Source organism: Sciurus carolinensis, chromosome 4, assembly GCF_902686445.1.
Source record: "Sciurus carolinensis chromosome 4, mSciCar1.2, whole genome shotgun sequence".
Lineage (NCBI taxonomy): Eukaryota > Metazoa > Chordata > Mammalia > Rodentia > Sciuridae > Sciurus > Sciurus carolinensis.
In genome coordinates, this window is record NC_062216.1 from 176,725,030 (window position 1) to 176,746,854 (window position 21,825).

Genomic DNA, 21,825 nt, shown 5'->3' on the forward strand with positions numbered 1-21,825 from the left:
AATCCCAGCTACTCAGGAGGCAGAATCACAAATATGAGGTCAGCCTTAGCAACTTAGCAAGACCCTCTCTCAAATAAAAAACAAAAAGAGCTGGGGATGTAACTCCATGGTAAAGCACCCTCTGAGTTCAATCCCCAGTGTGGTACGGGGAATGTAGTTACAGGAAGGCTCTGAAATGTGAAATTGCGTTTACACGTGCAAAACTATTGTATTTACAAAAATGGCATAAAAGTGAACTCAATTGATGCAGATGCATACCCCACTCACATCTTCAGCAATGGAAGATATTCTGCACTACAGAACTAAATAAGAATACTAGCTTCAACAGTCACTGTTAAGCACTGAGGACACCCAGGTTACACCAAAACTGGCAAATGTTGCCCAAGCAAAATCCTGTTGTTAAAGCTGAAGCAGGTTTAAGGCCATTCGAGTTCAAGAGCAATTATACAAGTCTTTTAGAGCTCCATCTATTGTGTTTGAATTATGTGACATTTTTTCCAGCTTATGATCTTAAACTTTTGGTTTACAAAATCCAAAAGGAAATTACAGAATAAATCAATACAACAGAGGTTTCATTAAATAAGAGTAATGTACAATTAAGATGAAGTGAGGAAGGCCAATACATTAAAGTTGTAAAATTGGATTGTTACCTATAGGAACCAGTCCCATACCAGGAGTTAGGGGGTATATGCAAATATTTTCAAATAGATTCCTTATGTGGCTCTGACATGTCCTTTTCATTAGTGCACTGCTAAATCAATCAGAACCTCTAGGTATATTCCCTTACAGTAGTAGTACACACTGTCACTTCCTGCAAAGCCATCAGCCTGAAATGACTTAGTGAATGAAAGGAAACAAAAAGTGGATAAGTGACATTAAGGAGAAATAATGGAAAATTCACGTGGGTCAGCTTGTTAGCAGCAAGGGATGGTTTCCTGTTGAGAAAGTTCCTGTGCCATGGGAACGTGGTCTCCAGTATCCTCTGTCTTACCTGGGGCTATAGTAGGAAGTTGCTTGTTCTTCATCTTTGCTTTAGCCATGTTGTGGCCCCCCAAGTCAAAATAGTTTTGCCCTTTATGCAATAATTTCCTTTGAAAATCTGAACTTTCAGACTTTTTTGTCCCACTGAGGATACCTTCCTTTTAATTTTTCCTCTTCAGCTTCTCTGGACTGGTCACTTTATCTTCCATTTCTTCTTGCTCTTCCCCCTGGGGGACTTCTCTGCAGACCTAAATAGCGTTTCCTCTAATCCCACTTCTCTGGCTTTGAGACCCTGAAACCTTTTTGAGTGCTGACATGAGGCTCAAAAAATTTCAGAATTTGGAGCATTTTGGATTTCAGATTTTCAGATTAGGGGTGTTTAACCAGTGAAGTCTATGCAGATGTTAAAAATCTGAAAAATTCTGGTACCAAGCCTATTTTGGATAAAGAGTACTTAATCTGAATCTGTGCTAAGAGGAAGAGGGAGCAGAGTCTACTGGGAGGGACAGCATAAGATTTTGGTGGTCAAGTTTCTTTTACAAAATGTGGCTGTGGTTTCTTTATGTTATAATCCATGTTCTCTTATGTCCTCCTGGTATTTCAGTCAGAGGTTTGGAAACTACTTCATATTGTCCCACAGGCACTGAGACTCTGCTAATTAATTTTTTTTTTTTTTTTAATTGGGTCTTGAGCCCAGGGACCCTTAACCACTGAGCCACATCCCCATCCCTTTTTAGTTTTCATTTTGAGGCAGGGTCTCACTAAGTGACTGAGGCTAGACTTGAATTTATGATACCCCTGCCTCAGCCTTCCAAGTGGCTGGGATTACAGGGGTGTACCACCTTGCCTGACTGCTCATTTTTTAAAAACCTCTGCCACTTAGACATACCCCTGGCCCTTTTTATTTCAAACCCTTTTTATATCTCAGCTCACTAAATTGCCTAGACCGATGTTGAGTTTGCAGTCTTCCTGCCTCAGCCTCCCAAGGCAACCATCATGTCTGGCTTAATATCCATATTTTGATTGAGTATATATAGTATATATATTTTTATTTCAGCTATTATACTTTTCAGTTCTAGCATAACCTTTTTTTTTCTTCAGTAGTTTCTATTTCTCTGATGAGATTATCTTTTCACTCATCCTGGCCATCTTTTTCTTTAAGTTCTTGATTTTATAGCTGCTTTAAAATCCATTTCTAAGTCGCATGGGGTGGCACAAATCTGTCATTCCAGTGAATTGGGAGGCTGAAGCAGGAGGATCACAAGACTAAAGCCAGCCTCAGCAATTTAGTGAGACCCTGCCTCAAAATTTAAAAAATAAAAATATAAAAAGGCTTGGAGTGGGCTGGGGATATAACTCAGTTGGTAGAGTGCTTGCCTTGCATGCACAAGGCCCTGGGTTCAATCCCCAGCACCACAAAAAAAAAAAAAAAAAAAAAGTCTTGGAGATGTAGCTCAGCAGTAAAGTGACCTTCCTGGTTCAATCCCCAGTACCCTGGGGTGCAGGGGGAGAATCCATTTCTAGGACTCGGGATATAACTTAGTGGTAGAGTACTTGCATAGCATGTGCAAGGCTCTGGGTTCGATCCCAGCACTGAAAAAACAAAACAAACAAAAAACCAAACCAACCAAAATACAAGGTCCATTTCTGTTAATTCTACCATCCTGAGACATCTTGAGCTCTGTTTCTTAGAGGCACTTTTTGCTGTTGTATTGGGGATAGAACCCGGGGGTGTTCTTCCACTTTATAACACCCCAGCCCTTTGTTTGTTTCTGTTTTTTATTTTGAATCCAAAACTTGCTAAGTTGCCGAGCCTTGACCTTTCAGTCTTCTGTCTCAGCCTCCCTTGTAACTGGAATTATAGTTTTGCAGCACTGCCCCAAGCAGTATCTGGATTTTTGTCTTGAGTTTTGTTCTGGTGAATAGATAAATTATTGGAAGATCTTTTTGGTCCTTTCAGCCTTGGTTTTATTTCTTGTTATGGTGAATCTGTGTTGGCCAACCATGTTTGTGTTTTTCCACAGTGTCAGAATTTATTGAATAACAACTCCCCAGGCTACACCACTTTTATCAGTAGCAATTAACTGAATACTTGTGGGTCACCTGGCAATCACAGCTTTTTTTATTCCAATCTTAATTTCCGTTATTTATAGCACTTAAGTCACATATCACCCTTCACACAATTATATATACAGGTTGAAAGTCTAGGAAAGGGTTAAGGTGGCCACAGGGGTTCAGAAGGCTGAACTGAGAGCAAGGGCAGAGAGCAGATATGGACACAGTCACCATAGGTGGTCAGATGAACTTAAGAACCAGCCAGAGGACAGCAGTTTTAATGTTTGTGGTCTCATGGTCAGGAGAAGCTGCATTCTGCTAAAACCTGAGGACAGAGATTTAGAAGTTTGTCCTTGTGATAATTTTCCTGGACAAGGCTTGTGATGAGTGACCAGGTGATGGGTTCAGGGTGCCACCATGACCAGTCTCAGGGTGCTCCTTCTTTTATACATCTTAGTGAAGGGAATGCATCATTTGGTGGTCTTTTGTGTTGAGTGGTGGTCTTCTGTGTTGAGTGACCTCGTGGGCTTGGTTTTCCTGTATTAGTTTGATATGCCCATGCATCCATGTGCTTCTGATTAGTTCAGTAAATTTATAGGTAATTGTTCTTATTAGCATGATTAACTTATCACTTTGTGCCTTATGCTTGTGCCCAACAGGTGGTGGTGGTTACTTGCACAAACAAGGCGTGGAGTCATTCCACCTCAGCCCTTAAACTCAAATGGAGTAACTTATGGCAAACTACTGCTTTACAAAATGAGGTAACAGCCTGAGAACTGCTGTCCTATACATCATGGAGAAATTTAGAGCAGAACATGGCCCAGGGGTCTCTACTGAATGCCTGAGAGTGTTCAGTTAGGTTAAAACCCTGTCATCTCCTAGAACTGCAGGATCTCTGGCATCATTTTTTTTTTTAATATTTTTTGTCAATGGACCTTTATTTTATTTATTTACTTACATATGGTGCTGAGAATCAAGCCCAGAGCCTCACACATGCCAAGCAAGCGTTCCACCATTGAGCCCCAGCCCAGCCCTCGCTGGCATCTTTGTTCCCCCTTAGCCCCACACTTCATACAGTGAAGGGTCTGCAGTGCTGGGATGCCTTTTTGTAATTTTGACTTTGAAACTGTGTAAATATTTTACATAAGTAAAAAATAAATAAATAAGAATGAAAAAAGCCAGGCACAGTGGCACATGCTTCCAGCTACTGGGGAGGCTGAGGCAGAAGCATCACAAGTTCAAGGCCAACTTGGGCAATTTAGCAAGATCCTGTCTCAAAATAAAATTTAAAAGGGCTGGGGAGCTGGGCACAGTGGCTCATGCCTATTATCTCAGCAACTCAGGAGGCTGAGAGAGGAGGGGAGGATCACAAGTTCAAGGCAAGCAAGATTTATACAAAGTTGTCTCCCTGCCCCAACCCTAGATTGCTACACAGAAAACCTAGAAGGCTTTATACTAAAGGGAGTTCAGCCAAGTGCTGATCACAAAAATGTGATTTAAAAAAGATCTAGTTTGTGCTGGGCACAGTGACACATGCCTATAATCTCAGCTACTCCTAGCTACCTGGAGGCTGTCAGAGGGATCACAAATTCAAGGCCAGCCTGGGCAGTTTAGTGACACTGTCTCAAACATAAAAGGTCTGATGATGTAGCTCAGTGTTGGAGGGCCCTTGGGTTCAGTGCCCAGTACTATCAGGTCGGGTGGGAGGAGGCCCAGTTTGTTATAGGAATATGTGTAACAAAGAAGGTGCAAGACCTTTATGGAGAAGGTTACAAAAGACACAAAGTAACACATGAGCAAAGAGCAGGAAAGGGGAGATAGAGCCAGGCAAACTGCTGGAAGACTTAACTCATTTCCCCAAGTTGAATCTCCAACTTCACCGCAGTTCCAATCATGATCCTAACAGTTCCTCCATGGAATTGGTGGGACAGAACCTAAAATTCACTTGTAAGAGTAAGGTATGAAGAATAACCAGGATAGTGTGAGAAAGAAAAACAATAAAGGAGGGCTGCCTCAACGGATGTTCAGTTTATTGTAAGGCCAGCCGAGTAGATAGCTAAGGAAAGGACCCACATGGATGAGATGCTGTGTGATCAGCATGTAGTATGGATCAGTGAGGAGCAAAATGGACTGCAGTGTTGACCTTCCTTTGGGGGAGAAAGTCAGATCTTCATCTCATTCACTAAAACAAGTTTCATTGAATTTAAGATGGAAATGGGTACTAAGCCAAACTCAGAAATGGTTGAATGTTTTCTCTCATATGTGGAAGCTAGAGTAAAATAAAGGAAAAGGGGAGGGAGGATAGGATAACATAAAGAACTCATAGCCCAACAAAAAGAAGTCTAGTAGAGTAGAGGAAGGAGAAGGGGAGAGGGGAGGGAAAGGGGGATCAGGAACCAAAATGGATTTCCATGCATGTCTGTGTTGTTGGAATGCACCCAACTACTATGTATAAATATAAAGCTGTATAAAAAAGAAAAATTAATGAAAATTAATTTTTAAATAGAAGTACAGAATACCTTTGTCATCTCAAAATAGGAGGAAGAATTTTGTGAAAATATGGCAATCTATAAAGGAAAAAGAAATGATAAGTGTATTACATTAAACACTTGTACATTAAAAGATGGATTAAAAGACAAGCCATAGCTAGAATGTAACTTAGTGGGCCCCCCAAAACAACCACCACCACCAGTGGTCTAGGGGTATGGGTCAGTGGTAGAGTCCACGCTTAGCATGCCCAGGGCACTGGGTTCATCTCCAACACAAACATGAGTGAAAAAAAAAAAACAAAAACAAAAACAAAAAACCAAAACAAAACGCATGAGCCACAGTGTGGGAGAAGATAATTACCATGCATGAAATCAACAGAGAACTGATAACTAGACTACATAAAGAACTATCAGGCAGGGAGAGTTTGCCCAGTAGAAAAATGGGCAAAGATACAAGGAATAATTCATAGAAGAAGCCAGAATGACTAGTAAAATCCTGGAAAATGCTTAGCCTCAATAATAAGGCAGATGCAAATTAAAACAAGAGTTCCACTTCATACTCATCAAAAGAACACAAATGAAAAAGGCTGACAACACCCAGGATAGGCAGGTTGGAGGAAGGTGAATACTTTATAAGCAGATGGGAGTATAAATTGATTTTATAAATCACTTAGAGAACAATTGAGTATTATAGATTGAGCATTCCTAATATGAAAACCTGAAGTACAAGATGCTCTAAAATCCAAAACTTTATTTTTAGATGGTGATAGAACTTTATTTTATTCATTTATTTATATGTGCTGAGAATCGAACCCATTGCCTCACATATGCTAGGCAAGCGCTTGACCACTGAGCCACAACCCCAGCCCCAGCTTTGCAAAATAAATAAATAAAAAAATAAGGGCTGGAGAGATAACTTAGTTGGTAGAGTGCTTGCCTTGCAAGCACACGGCCCTGGGTTCAATCCCCAGCACCGCAAAAAAAAAAAAAAAAAAAAAATGAAGTGGAGCTTTAAAAAATGGGAAAGCACAGGTATGTATGCTAAAAAGCACTTCAATGTATATTTAGAACAATATCATTTATAGATTCATAGAGTAAAAATAAAATTATGCAGATTAGTAATCAACTCTGAGGAAGAAGGTGGTAAAATGAATTGCTGGGTTCCTTGATATGTTAGAAATGTTTCATTTTTATGTCGGACACATATCACCAAATGTTAATATTAAATCTCAGTACAAGGATTTTTTTTTTTTCTTTTTGGTACATGGGTATTTGTTATACTTTTCTCAGGAACTTTATATACATTTTTTAAGCTTTCACAACTAAAATAAAAATATAAAAACTAGATTATTGCTGTGTGGTAATTCTCTAAAAGAAGCATGAACAGAATTTCATGAGAACTCAGAGGAATGACTAGCCACTGTAATCGCTGTTAAAATCTCTGTCTAAACCGGGCGCGGTGGCACACCCCTGTAATCCCAGCAATTTGGGAGGCCAAGACAGGGGGATCTTGAGTTCCCAGGTAAGCCCCAGCAATTTAGTGAAGCCCTAAGCAACTCAGTGAAACCCTGCCTCTAAATAAAATATTTTAAAAAGGGCTGAGGATGTGGCTCACTGGTTAAGTGCCCCTGGGTTCAATCCCCAGTCCAAAAAAATAAGTAAGTAAATCCCTGTCTACTCATGCATCTGTGTCATTGCTGAGTTGATTTTGTTTGACTTTCTCTTCACTATGCTTTGTGTTTTCCTGCTCCTGTGTACACCTGGTACATTTTGATTGGATGCCCAAACATCGTGAATTTTATCTTGGATGTTGGGCATTTTCATATTCCTATAAATGTGCTTGACCTTTGTTCTGAGATGAAGCTAAGTTACTTGAAACAATTTCATTCTGCTGGGTCTTACTATTAAACTTTGTTCATTGGAACAAAAGCAAGTGTTTTGTCTAGGGTCGGTTTTGCTCTACCACCAAGGCAAAAGTCTTCTGAGAACTATGTCCAACGTCCTTTGAGTTAGGAGACTGGCAGGAAGGGGAACTGTCCTTGACCTGTAATGGGCTTTGAGGATTTCTCCCTATAGGCTTTGAGTGATGCTTCCCTGCCTGGGAACCCTCTTTACCATGTGCACTGGTCAGTTCTCAGCGGAAGCTTGTGGGGTTGCTGCCTCTGCAGAGCTTCCGCTTCTCTGCATCTCTGCCCCTCCAGTGCTCTGCATGTGGACTCTAGTCACCTTGGGCCTCCTCTGCCCAGATCTGTTTTTCAACTCAGGTGACACAGGGCTGCTTCTCTAGGTATGGCTGAGACTCTTTCTGGCACAGAGCTGGGCAACGACAGGACTTTTCTTAATTGTTTACTTTCTTTGAGGGATCACTGTCCTTCATTGTCTGATGTCCAGTATCTTGAAAACCCTTTCTTCATTTATTCTATCCTTTTTCTGTTTTTCGGTTGTTGCAGATAGGAAGATGAATCTGTTTCCTGTTATTCCATTTTGACCAGAAGCAAAAACCAGAGGTTTTGAATGAAGTTACAGGTCTAGAAATATCCACTGGTGGTGGTAGGGAGCTGAGAGTATAGCTCAGTGGTAGAGCCCTTGCCTACCAGGCATAGGGTTGAGATTCCTTTCCTAGCACTACAAAACAAAAACAAATAAACAAACAAAAAAGAAAAAGAAAAATACTTGGGACCTAGGAAAGTGCTGACCCCCTTTCCAGGTGGCATGCCTCTGTGGGAGATCAGGGGTGACTGTCCCGAGTAGGCATCAAAGAAATAGTCATGTTGAGGGAAGGAGAGAGGGATAGGGCTTGGGGGAAAAGCTCCCTAGAATAATCCAGGGCTGCAGAATGAGATCTGGAGGTCATGACCAGAAGAAAGGGATGGTAGAGCTCCCAGTGAGGACAGTCTGGGTGGGGAGGAGGCTGCAGTGGGAGTCTGGAGAGGGCTGTGTGACCAGGGCACCACCAGTAGCCGCCAGCTGCTCTTCCCCAGGGCTGCTCATCTCTCAAGTTGTGCTGTTCAGGGACACAGGTACCCATTCTTCCTCCAGCTTGCACTGAGCAGAATTTATCAAGATGTATCTTATGTTCCTAGATGCTGAGGACATAAAAAATACCCCCAAAATTATATATATATGTTTGATATTTGAACCATTGGTTCAAAATCAAAATAAACAGACCTGAAGTCAATATTATAGAAACATTTCCTTGTTTTAAAAACTGTATATAGTGCTGAAAAGTTAACTGAGTTATTTAGCTTAGTAATTTCAATTATAAATGCTAGGTATAAAATATACCTGTTTCAGAAGGTGATAATACTAACACACCTGGGTTATTGGCACAACTTTGAGTATCTCTTGTTTGATTTTTTATATGAAATTTTAAAATACACAAAAATAGGGAAGCACTGTAATTAGTGCCCATGTACTCTTCCTCCAGTTTTAACAGTGCTTTTTCTTACTTTCTGCCCTCTTTCATATTTTTTTAGTTCTTGTTTTTAAAAACAAATTCCAGAAATAATGTTGTCTTACCATGAATACTTCTCTCTAGTAGATAAGGAAAATTTTATCTTTGAAAATAAAGCTACCATGTTTTTTATTTTTAAATTAGAGAACATAATAATTCCTTAATTTCATCTAGTATCTGTCCATATTCATATTTTCCCAATAACTTAAATAATTTTTCCAGATGACTTTTTTTTTTTTTTTATACCAGGGATTGAACCCAGTGGCATTTAATCACTGAGTCACAACCCCAGCCCTTTTCAAATTTCATTTAGAGACAGGATCTCTTTAAGTTGCTTAGGGCCTCACTAAGTTGCTGAGACTGGCTTTGAATTTGTGATCCTCAGCTTCAGCCTCAGCCTCAGCCTCCCGAACTACTGGGATTATAGGTGTGCCACCACCCCTGGCCCATCATGACATTTTCTGATAATTTGAATACTAACTAAAATATTGATTTTTGTTTTCCTTGTCTTTTTGCTTACTATTTTGGTAAGTTACTTTACAAAGGAAGAACTTAAAATAAGCATTTTTTCCTTCTTATGTTTCACATAAAGAGATTAAAAATCTTTCATTGAATGGAAAAAATTTTCTTAAAGTTGTATATACTCCAAGAAAAAAACCAAATGTTTTTCTGTTTTGCCTGAATACAAGATTTAAACAAAGAAGTTTTCATAGAAGGTAAAGCAATTTTACTTTTCAGTTGGACTCAGCTTTATTGTTTAATTTACACAAATATATTGCAGAGATGGAAGTTCAAAAAATGTGTGACAGCAGAACATTTAGTTTTGAAGGTGTGCTGTGGTCCTTGGGGTTTTTGTTTTGTTTTGTTTTGTTTTTCTCCTTTATCCTCTCGTGACTTTTTTGAGATGTTCTCTTTCTCTCTGGGCAAGTTACTGGGTTTCTCCAAGCCAAAACATAATCTGTAAAAAAAAAAAAAAAAAAAATGGGAACGGGGTTGGGCGCAGTGGCACATGCTTGTAGTCCCAGCTATTTGGGAGGCTAAGGCAGGAAGATCATGAGTTCAAAGCCAGACTCAGTAATTCAGTGATGCACTAAGCAACTTAGTCAGACCCTGGCTCCAAAGAAAATATGAAAAAGGAGTAGGGCTGGGGATGTGGCTCAGTGGTTAAGCTCCCCTGGGCTCAGTCCCCAGTTCCTAAATAAAACAAAACAAAACAAAACAGGGGCTGTCCAGTGTAGTAAGGTATATGCTCTGTCATTGTGGAGGACATGCTGGATAGGGAAGTACCCCGTCACCATTCCTTTTAGAGTGTATTCTCCACGAAGGGTGAAAGGCGTAAAGAGAGGGCAGGACTTCCGCTCCCAGCAGTGTTAGGTGCTCTTTTTCTTTGTCTCTTTGACTTTTCTCTGTGGTGCTGGGAATGGAGTCCAGGCCTCAAGTATGCTAATCAAGTGTTCTGCTACCAAGATGCATACCCTTATTAGATGCTCTTAAAAGGTTCTCCCATTACAACCCAATTAGATGCTGAATAGATTACAATATAACTTTTTGTGAGCATTTCAGTGCATTAAAAATTAAAATGAGACGACATGGTGGCTCATGCCCACAATCCCTGCAATTTGTGAGGCTGAGGCAGGAGGGTTTCAAGTTTGAGGCCAACCTCAGTAACTAAGCAAGGCCCTAAGCAACTCAGCCAGACCTCACCTCAGAATAAAAAGGGCTGGGGGAGCTGGAGAGATAGCTTAGTCAGTAGAGTGCTTGCCTTGTAAGCACAAGGCCCTGAGTTCGATCCCCAGCACCCAAAAAAAAAAAAAAAAGGGATGGGGATGTTGCTTAGTGGTTAAGCATTCCTAGGTTCAGTCCCCAGTACTAAATGAATGAATGAATGAATGAATGAATATTAAGACAAATCTTTAAAGGGCAAAAGAGAAGCAGAAACCATAAGCATTATGATAGTTTTCTTTTGTTCCTTGCTGAAGGAAGAAAGTATTCTCAGTGTAGTTCCTCAAAATTAGTACAGATTAAATTTAAGCAAACTTGAACTTACAGTCAACATACATGCACATTCTTTCTCTTTCTTTTTCCCTCTCTCTCTCTCTCTGCCTCCACTCACATCTTTATGAGGAAGAGAGCATAATTAGATGTTCCAAGGCCTACAGATATTGAATAATCAGATGCAGTATAAATAATAAATATGTATGAAATGTTTGAAGAGATACAAACTGGAATAAAAATCAGTAACAAAAAGCAAAGTATTGGGCTGAGGTTGTGGCTCTGTGGTAGAGCACTTATCTAGCATGTGTGAGGCACTGGGTTCAATCCTCAGCACCACATAAAAATAAATAAATAAAATAAAGGCATTGTCCATCTACAGCTAAAAATATGTATAGTTTTTTTTTTTAAAGCAAAGTATGGAATGACCCAACCAGAACTTCCAGAAGAGTAAAAATTAAAGACAAGATTGTAAATTAAACAGATTAAACACGGATGAAGATTGAATTAGTAAACGGAACATATACAGAAAAAATTATCCAGAGGGCAGCACTGAGAAATGGGAGGTGAAAAGTGATACTGAAAGGAAGTAGAAATTAGAATAAAAAGATGTAGCTGGTACACATCTGCAGTCCCAGTGACTTGAGAGGCTGAGGCAAGAGGATCATGAGTTCGAGGCCAGTCTTAGCAATTTAGCAAGCAACTTAGACCCTGTCTCAAAATAAAAAATAAAAAGGGCTGGGAATGTAGTTCAATCCCCAGTACAAAAAAAAAAAAAAAAAAAAAAAAGAAGAAGAAGAAGAAAGATAGATGTTGTAAAGTGAAGTTGGAATTCCAGAGTAAAAACATGGGGAAAATGGAGGAGAGGCATATTTAAGTGTTAATAACTTCAAACTTAAAAAAAAAAATGAATAGGGGCTGGTATTGTGGCTTAGTGGTAGAGTGCTTGCCCAGCATGTGTGAGGCACTGGATTCGATTCTCAGTACCACAAATAAATCAATAAATAAAATAAAGGTCTATCAACAACTAATAAAAATATTCTTTAAAAAAACTAATAAAAGATACACATTCATAGATTTAGGAAGCATGTGTTTCAAGTTATACAAAAAACCAAAACAGCAAACCTCATACCCATACATTGAAATTATATGACACCAAAGACAAAAAAGATTAAGCTAGAGGTAAAAGTTAGATGACCTAAAAAGGAACACCAACTAGGTTGACAACAATACCAGTATGAATGGAGGCTATGAGAGAGTAGTATAACTTCTGAAACTGATGAGGGAAGATCAGTTTCAATATAGAATTACATTATCAGGTAAATTTTGTAAGAAAAACATTTTTTTAATTAGGCTGCCTTCTGCTCACCTACCTCCCAGCCTATGGAAAACAATTTAAAATATTGGATTAAAAAATTCTAAGAATTGAAAATAGCAAGGAACTTCTAAATCACAGTCTATCAGAAAGTAGGACTGAGAAAGAATCTTTAGGTAGCATAGGATGGAATCTGCCTATGCTCTGAGGGCACTGGCTCATCTGGACAAAGTGGAACTTTTGATTTTTAGAGGGTTTGCGGGGCAAGAAGAATAGTTAGACTCTGTGGCCTCTTAAGGTGGAGCAGGCCTCCCCACACTGACTGGATTCTGGGCCATGTCCTCAGGGTTAGGTGCACAGAGACCTGTGCCCTCATTCCTGTCTCTGTCCCCAGGTGGCTACCTTTTATTGCATGTAGAAGGGAAAAAAAAAAAAAAAAAGGAATAAATCTGTCTATTATGGCTATGCATAGGGATTGGCTTTTGTTAGGATTTTGAGCCTTGATTTATTCTTTGTGGTAGCTCAGGAAAATCAAGCATGAATTTATGGTGTTTTTTGGTTTGGTAATGCCTTCAGGCATCCTGCAGGAGATGGAGAAAGTAATCTTCATCCTAAGGTATAAAAAAACCAACTGATAATTTTTTTCAGGACCATGATTAGTAGTACACAGCCCAAAACCACTAGGCACATGAGGAAATAAGGCATCATGGGTCAGAACCATGGGTAGAAACAGCCCCTTTGGGCGTCAGGTAGCAGAAGAGGTGGGCACAGCAGTGGCAGATGAAGGCAGGCGGCTTGTTTGAGGCCAGGAGCTTGAAGCCGTCCTGGGCAATATTAGAAACCATGTCGAAAAAAGGATTCAGTGTGTAGGGTTAGCAACAAATTACATGCAGTGAAGAGAAAAACAGTGAAATAGGAAACAGGTCAGAGGAACCGCACTAAATGAAGCACACTGAACACATCAGAAAATGAACAGAAGACTGTGGCTGTGGCTCAGTGGTAGAGCACTTGCCTGGCATGTGTGGGGCACTGGGTTCGATCCTCAGCATAAAAATAGATAAATAAAAGTATTGTGACCTTCTACACCTAAAAATAATTTTAAAAAATACAGAATAGAGGTTCAGCAGTATGAAGCATGGAGGGAGAATATCTAATGTACATTTTTTGGTGTTCTTTAAGGAGAAGAGAGAATAGTCAGATTTATTATTTGAAAAGATTTTCCAGAATTGGTGAAAAGAACATCTACAGATTTAAGAAAAAAAAAAAAAAAAAGAACCATGAATCATAAGGAGAATGAGAAAAAAGAAAATTGAAAGCTAGTCAAAAGGGAATAAAACAAAAATAAATAAATAAATAAAAGAATAAAACAGAAGAAAGGGATGGTAAACAAGAGAAATAAAACAAAGTAACTTCATTTGAACAATAGTTAGACTAATGGTTTGTGTTAGTCAGTTTTTATTTCTGTGATAAAATATCTGAGATAAAACAGCTTTAAAGGAGTAAAGGTTATTTTGGCTCATGGTTTCTGAGGTTTCAGTTCCTGGACGGTTGTCCCTATGGTTTTGGGGCCTTTTGGGGGACAGAATATTATGCCAGTGAGCATGTGGTGACTGATGCAAGCAGAGAGAGATGGGAAGGGGCTGGGGTCCCAGTGTCCCCTCCAAGGGCACCACTTCAGTGACCTGACTTCCTTCCATTGGGCATCACCTCCTAAAGATTCTGCCTCCTCCAAGTAGTGCAATAGGCTGGTGGCAGAGCCTTTGGGCTACACTTCAGACCCAAACCGTAGCATGGTCAGTGCCGCAGTGGAAAAGCCAGTGGGACGGCACCTCCATCATGCTGGGAGCAGCGGGTGTTGGCTTCTCACTTCATACCAGGCAGAACTGTCTCTCAGGAATAAGGGATTCCCCTGGCTCCTCGTGACCCTTCCCTGCAGCCTCAATAGCAGAAAAGTGAAGAGGACAGTGAAACTGAGCTTGTTACTAACAGCCTGCTGCAGTTACCTGTGTGTCCCTCCAAAGTCAGGTAGGCACTTCATCCCTGGTGCAGCTGTGTGCAGAGGCGGGTCCCGCGGAGGTGATGAAGTCATGAGGGCTTTACCCTCGTGGACAGAGCTGCAGCCCGATGGAAGGACTGCAGGGAGTCCGCTCATCCCTTCTGCCCTGTGGCCGGGGAGAGCCAGAGGAGGCAATGTCTGTGAGGAGTAGGCCTTACCAGACACCCTGCTGTGACACCTGGATCCCAGACTTCCAGCCTCCAGACGATGAGAAATAGATGTGTTGCTTATGAATTTCCCAGCCTGTGACATTTATCAGGAAAGGACTGAAACACAACACTTTACTAAATATAATTCCAAAGAATGGGTTTTAGGCAGAAAACAGGTGCCAGTGATAAGAATCAGGGCCGAGTTCCACTTCCCCAGATGTTCAGGATTGAACACTTGAGAAACACCTACAAGTGTAGGAAGCAAGTTTTATTTAAAGGATAGGACAGAGGTAGACTTCTGAAGAGAAGGGGTCCAGAGCTGGGCGTCAGAGGAAGTGGGGGTGTCCTGCCCCTTGCGCAGGTTTTAGATTTCCTTGTCTCACGCCCTCCTCCCCTCACTTGCCCAGTGACTAGTGACCAGAAGGTAGAGAAGAAGCCAAGGAGCCACTCAGGAGGGGCTTCCTGAGCAACTGCACTCCCGCAGGGGAGCAATTCTGTGGCAAGGCGGAGGAGGAGGGGAAGGACGGGATACTCGGTTTACTTTGCCTTCCTCTTGAGTAAGCCCCCATCTTTCTGTTTGGACCCAGTTCTTTATTACCCACACTGACTGTCCTTTTGCCCCCTCCCCCATCTCAAAACAATGACCCAGTTGAAGAACTGGTTCAAAGAAGATTAAAAGAAGAATGAACATGTACGTAAGTAAATAAAAATGAACATTAGGACTGGGGACATCACTCAGTGGACAAGTGCTTGCCTGCCTTCACTACGGAAGGCCTGGGTCTGGGCCCCTGCTGGATTGGAGAGAGGTCTTTACATTGGTAGGTTGTGCCCGGTGTCATGATGACTAGCATGCCCTTCCATCATGAGTCCCTTTGGAAGTCTCATTCTGCTGTTAATTATTGACTATATTTTAAATTTCATTTAATCAGTTCACTTTGTGAGTTGCCTACATTTCCCAAACATAAGAACTGAAGACCAAAGAATCACGTCCAGCCCTAGAAAAGGAGATGGCTTCTCTTCTGGTAACTAAGTTGTAGTCAAGAAGGACTGCCCGGGCCCCCAGGTGTGCTTTGTTTCCTAGCTTCTTGCTGTCTCTCAGTTCCTTGAGCCTCCCTCTTTGTGAAGGAGAATAAATAGTACACAACCTTCTAAGGCTTATCCTTTCTTACTGTGCTTAAGATAAGCAGCCCATACAAGGGTCTTGTTTCTTTGCCACTGGGAAGTGAGGGGTAAGTATTAATTTTGAAAGGGCAGGGAATTGAACACTGTTGAACTTACAGTAGGTGTTAGCGACATCATCTCTCTCCCCTTCATTCAGTAAGCTGAGTCATAGTTTGCTTGGAGACATGGATGTATTCTGATAAATGCATCACCTGGTGCAAACATTGTAGACTGTCTTTACACGATTAAGATGGCTGCAACACCATTAGGTGATATGATCTTATGGGACCAGTATCGTGTGTGCAGTCTGTCATTGAGATGCCATTATGTGGCACCTGACTGTATTTGTTGAGCACTTATGTGCCAGGTGCATTCCATAATTCTTAGGACTTTCTGAAAAATATCACCTCACAGGTAAAAAAGTTAGGAATGTTGTTCAAATTATATTAAGGTATAGACTGTGCTGCTGTAACAAAGAGGTCCTGAAGACCAGTGGCTTGGGTGAGGCAAGGCTGGTCTGGTAGTCGCCCTGCCTCAACCTGTGGATCTAGAGGGGCTGCTCTGCTTCTTGTCTCCTGGGGGCAGAAGGGTCACAAGAACCACAGGAGCTCACATGCCAAGTGAGCACTTGGGTTCTAGTCACTTCTCACATTTCATTGACTAGAGTTTGGTCGCATGACTACAGCTGGCTGCAGGAAGGGTGGAAAATATCAGCTCAAGGAGGATGTTGCTGTTGAAGGCAGGGAGAGTAGATTCTGGGGACTGTGGAGTTCCCACCCTACGGAAATCACCCATGATGGAGTGTGGACCCACTGTCTACTGCTTGCTCTTGCACTGCCGTCTTTAAGGAATAGTTGATTCATTTGTCAATTCAGCAGATCTATAAAGGATGCTGTGTGTCAGGCCTGGAGTTTTGACCCAGAGGAGGAAAAACTGTCTTAAAGGAACTGCCTGTTCTGGAGACAGGCACACACAATGCTTACCCAAGCAGACCCCTCTGAGCCGTGCAGCCTGAGGCAAGAGAGACCAGAACTGCGTGTGCGCAGGGCTCAGGTAGGAACACTTTTCACAGCCAAGATGACTCAGGGTTTCCTTGAATGCATTAACATAGACCTGGGTAAGTTAGGCTTTCATGATTGTTTTAATTTACCTGTGTATTTGTGGCTATTCTTTTTACTTCTGTCTTTAGGTTTTTGTTCACCTGTTCATCCCCTTTTAAAGTAAGGTTCTTTGTTTTCCCCAGTAGTCTGTGCCCAGAGTAGACATGTTGTTTGTCCTTTGAGCACAGATACTCCTGGTCCCCACAGCTCATACCACCTCTGCTTTTGGACCAGGTGGAATCCGCACGTTTGACCGTGTAGCATGTCAGTGTGTGCCTGGCTCTCTGGGGCAGAAAGCAGCTCTTGGGTTCTGTGGTGTTGGGGCTCTGGTTGATGCCCTGCGGGTGGGCCTGAGAGATGAGATGAGCCGTCAGCACTGAGGTGCCACCAAGCCTGACCTTGGTGTGTGCAGTGGCCTCTTTGCCCTCTCTTCTCCTTTGCACTGAGGGTCTTTGAGAGTAAAGCATGCAGGGAACTGTTCCAAACCCTTTGTATGAAGTTTTGTTCAGTCAGACCTCACCACAGCTCTGTGGTGGGGACTCTGAGCAAGCAGACAGGAGGGATTGTGAAACTGGTCTCGGGTCACATACAGAACCAGGACTTTGACCATAAGTCTTTTTTTTTTTTTGGGTGCTGGGGATCGAACCCAGGGCCTTGTGCTTACAAGGCAAGCACTCTACCGACTGAGCTATCACCCCAGCCCCCGACCATAAGTCTTTAAAAGAAAAAATAAGAGTCAGTTGGTGGCCTGACAGGTAAGAGGGTACAGTTTAGATTCCAATTTCCTCTTAGCAACTGTTTCCACCACAGAATGTTCTGTGTTGAGGGGCTCTTTCTTGGAACTAGAGGGTCATATGAGCAACATTTCTCTTTGAAACCTACCTTCTGTCTAATGGTTCTGCCACCCTGACAGAATAAATAAAGAAGTGGAACCTCAAGTTCCTTTCATTTGGCATAGGTAAGAGTGCAGAAGGTGCCTGCAGCCTGAGGGACTGTTGGGACAGATATGGGGAGGGGAGGGACCCCTCAGTCAGTAGTGCAGGAGCCAACTGCTGTTCCCAGGATGCATCCATGGCCTTTGGGTCATCCAGGGAGGGAGGGGCGATTTGCCTCCTGTGAGCCTCTCTGTGGAGGCAGGGTGCGACGGCTGGGTGTGAAGGCATTGGTGAGGTGGTGCTGTCTGAGAGAATGCTCCCGAGTCGTTCCTCAGTGCCCCTGACACAGTCCGCAGCTGCTGAATGCCTGCTGTCACAGGGAGCTCCGGAGGGTGCTCCCGCTGCTTCCATCGTTGGGTATTGCGTCTGAAAGTGCCTGGATGACAGACATCCATGCAAGGAGTTTTATTTAATGTGTAGCTATTTTAGTCAACCTTTTTGCAGCTGTGACTGAAGAACCCGACCAGCACAACTGTAGAGGAGGAAGAGTTTATTTGGGGCTCACGGTTTCAGAGGTCTCCATCCATAGACATCCATAGACAGCAGGCTCCATTCCTCGGGGCTCCAGGTGAGGCAGAGCATCATGGGGGAAGAGCAGGGTGGAGGGAAGCAGCTCACTGTGACCAGGAAGCAGAGAGAGACTCGACGCTCCAGATACCACGCCCTCCTCCTCCAGCCTCACCCCTCCTGCCTCCAGTCTCCACTCAGTTGATCACTCCCCGTTAGGTGAAGACGCCCACAGCCAGTTTCTCCTCCGAACCTTCCTGCACTGTCTCACACGGGAGCTTCTGGGGACACCTCACCTCCAAACCACAACAGTAGCAAAGGGCATTGATAAAGCTAGTGAGGCAAGTGGCCAATCTAGAATGACCCAGTCTCATTTCAAGGTCAGCGCTAGTGTAAGGAGCTCAAATGCTGGTCAGTATAATGGATGAGATGAGCAATGAGTATAATAAGGGTAGTGTTTCTTAAAAATCATATTTTTTCAAAGTAGAACATTACCCTCACCTAAGATTATGACCTGCCTTTTTTGATATTTAAAAAGTCATTCTTTTCTGACATCAAGATAACCATTGACAGTAGTTTATCTTGTTTCTTCCTTTTCTCCTGTGTCTCCTTTTCTTTTTCCTTGTCCTTCCTTTGCTTGGTAAAGTTAAAAAGTTGGTAGCCCTGTTAGGTTTCTGAGTTAAAAGAAGAAAGCTATGGTATGCCTTGACTCCATGTACAAATAGAGAAACAACATGTATCCCACTTGTTTACATTAAAAAAAAAACAAACACAAAAACAAAATACAGTTCAGTACATTGTTTAAAAAAAAAAAGAAGAAGAAGAAAGCTAATAGACCTGTAGACCTCGGTGTCTTACACCACTGAGCCCAGCTGACCCTGGACAGGCCCTGGCCCTGTAATTCTTCTTGTCACTAGATCTGGCTTGTCTTGTTCTTGTTTGGAGGTGGACTTCCTTACTGAACTTTGTTTTGTAATTTAGGATGCACAAGTAATGTCAGCTTCCTTATCGTCTCAAAATTTCAGAAGTTAGGATTGAGTGAGCAATAGGACGACTGTTTTCCTGCAGTTCTGGGGACTGGAGCAAGACCTCACGTGTGCTAGGGAAGCACTATACCTCTGAGCTGTACCTCTAGCACCTGGGTTTAATTTTGGTTTTCTTCGTTATATAAGATTTGTTCTGTCCAGGTACAATGGCACACACCTATAATCTCAGCTGCTTGGGAGCCCACATCAGGAGAATCTCACATTTGGGTCCAGCCTGGACAACTTAGGGAGACCTTTTCTTAAAATAAAAATTTTAAAAGGGTTGGGGATAAAACTCAGTGGTAGAGTGCCCCTGTGTTCAGTCCTCAATACCCAAAAACAAACAAACAAACAAACAAAACCCAAACAAATAAACTTTTTTTGTTCTGTATTTAAGTCCTTAGGAATCTTTGATTGAATACATAAAAAGTATTGACCTAAGCCTACCCTTGTCAGGGTCTCTCAACCATGTCCCGCGTAGATGAGAAAAGGGTTAACTGCCGGAGGATGATATTGGCTGTTTATCAGTCAGTTACCCATAAACTTATCTACTCAGTAAACACAGAAGAGCCAATACTCTTTTTGTCTGTTTGTTTGTTCATGTTTTTATTAACTCACACATTACTTGTCTTCTGGTTTGTTGAAGCAGTAAGTCAGACAACACTTGCCACAACATTGTCTGTCAAAGTGACTGGCCACAAAAACTCCAGCACCACATTCATCTGAAGGCGACTAATTCTGCCCCTTTCATCCACCTTATATTTCAGGACAGCCAACTTAACCTTCTTTCTCTTATGCTTGTTCTTTTTGGGAGTGGTGTAAAACTTGGTCCTTTTCTTAGCACCACCATGAAGCCTCAGCACAAGATGAAGAGTGGACTCCTTCTGAATATTGTAGTCAGACAAAGTACATTCATCTTCCAGTTGTTTACCAGCAAAGATCAGTCTGCTGATCAGGAGAATTCCTTCCTTATCCTGGATCTTGTCCTTTACATTTTCTGTAGTGTCTGAGGGTTCAACCTCGATCGTGATAGTCTTCCCCATAAGGGTCTTTACAAAAATCTGCATCTCGGTGGTGGTCCCACCGCAGATGGTGGATTGAAAAAAGGCCAATACTCTTTTTAAATGAGAGGGGATGAGATGAGTCTGGCCATACCAGCTCTGACATCTAACAACATGGAATAGCCCAACTCTATTTTATTTATAACATACAGGTAAAGGGGCAAGACCTGGAGGAGCTTCTTCTGTGATGGACAGGATAGGGTGGAGTTAGGGGAGCCATTCTCTTAGGGGAATATTTCAGAAGGAGACAGGGAACCACTCCCACGTAGTGGCACATGCTTCCCGGCAGCCTGATATCTGCGTCCCATGGCTCAACCTAGTCTGATTCTGCTAAATAAGGATGGTTTTCCACATATCCTGAAGGGAATTTTTTAAAAAAATTTTTTAGTTGTTGATAGACCTTTATTTTACTCGAACCCAGTGTCTCACACACATGCTAGGCAAGCACTCTACACTGAGCCACAGCCCAGCCCCACTGAAGGGAATTTGGGTCCAGAGATGGCACATGTTCCCAGGGCCTGTGCTTCTGTGTCAGCACTCCACAGCATCCAGTCCTTGGCTCGTGGAACAGCACGAAGGTGGACATGTCAGTGAGTCTGCAGCTGGCGATGCCAGTGAGACAGCCCCCTGCCAATGGGAAAAGCAAGCTGACCACTCACACGGTCGAAGCCTGACAGGTATTGGGACAACCTGGTGCACCAGTTCCTGGTCCTGGACAAGAGATTTCAAGATAAGTGTGGGCAGCAGGAAGGGCTGGTGTCTCAGCAACTGGGGAGGCCAGAGCCGTGAACATGGGCTCAGCACAGGCACTATTCTTGCTGGCTTGGGTTTGTGTGAAATTTCCCAAAGTAAGTTAGAAATGACAGAATATGTAAAGATCAAGAGAAAACCCCAGGCCACCGATGAGCATCGTCTCCTGTCAGTAGGGTAGGTCAGCTGGGGGGCACGGAGGCATGGCAGGTGGGGCCCGCATCACTGCCTCCCACCTGCCCTTTCTGAACCTCGGAGCAGGCAGTGTGGGGTGCTTGCAGGTGAGTCAGGGCAGCCTCTCTTGTGTGGCCAGGAGGGCCTCATGACATGACCTCTGCCCTGTCCCTCTGCAGCAGTGGTGTGGTGTGTGTTCCTCTCAGGGCACGTGTGCCCGTGTGCTCGACCACATGGAGGTGCTGTGTGGGCCTGAGGCTGTCCTCTGTGAGTCGTCCCTGCCTCTGTGATCTCTGAGCCTGTGTGGTTTTCACACATGTGCCGCTCGCTCTAGCCACCTCCCACTGCCTGTGTCCTCCAGCAGGCGTGGGCCAGAGCAGCCCTTCTGCTGCCTGCATGCGAGGGCCTCCCACACTTACCTGCCAACCCAGCAGGTGTGGAGTGAGAATGCATCGTTATTTACCCAGATAATTACCTTTTCATTTAGATTATTTTACTTTTTAAAATTTCATACTGATTCATGTTATTATGTTTATTCTTTTTCTTTTGGCTTGTTTTGGTGGTAGCTTCCAACTTAAGTGAATTGCTTGTTTTGTTTAGTTTAAACTTTATTTCCTGGTA

General features: G+C 42.6%; 1 protein-coding gene, 1 non-coding gene and 1 pseudogene across 10 annotated transcripts in view; 2 read left to right on the forward strand and 1 right to left on the reverse strand.

Annotated features, from left to right (window-relative positions):
- Ppp6r2 (protein phosphatase 6 regulatory subunit 2) overlaps positions 1-21,825 on the forward strand; it is a 91,562-nt gene that overhangs the window by 17,761 nt on the left and 51,976 nt on the right. The window lies entirely within an intron of this gene.
- LOC124984109 (small nucleolar RNA SNORD62) lies at positions 14,177-14,260 on the forward strand. The gene has a single exon (XR_007108570.1). It is a non-coding gene; the product is annotated as a small nucleolar RNA SNORD62 (small nucleolar RNA).
- Positions 19,841-20,286, reverse strand: LOC124981937 (ubiquitin-40S ribosomal protein S27a-like; annotated as a pseudogene).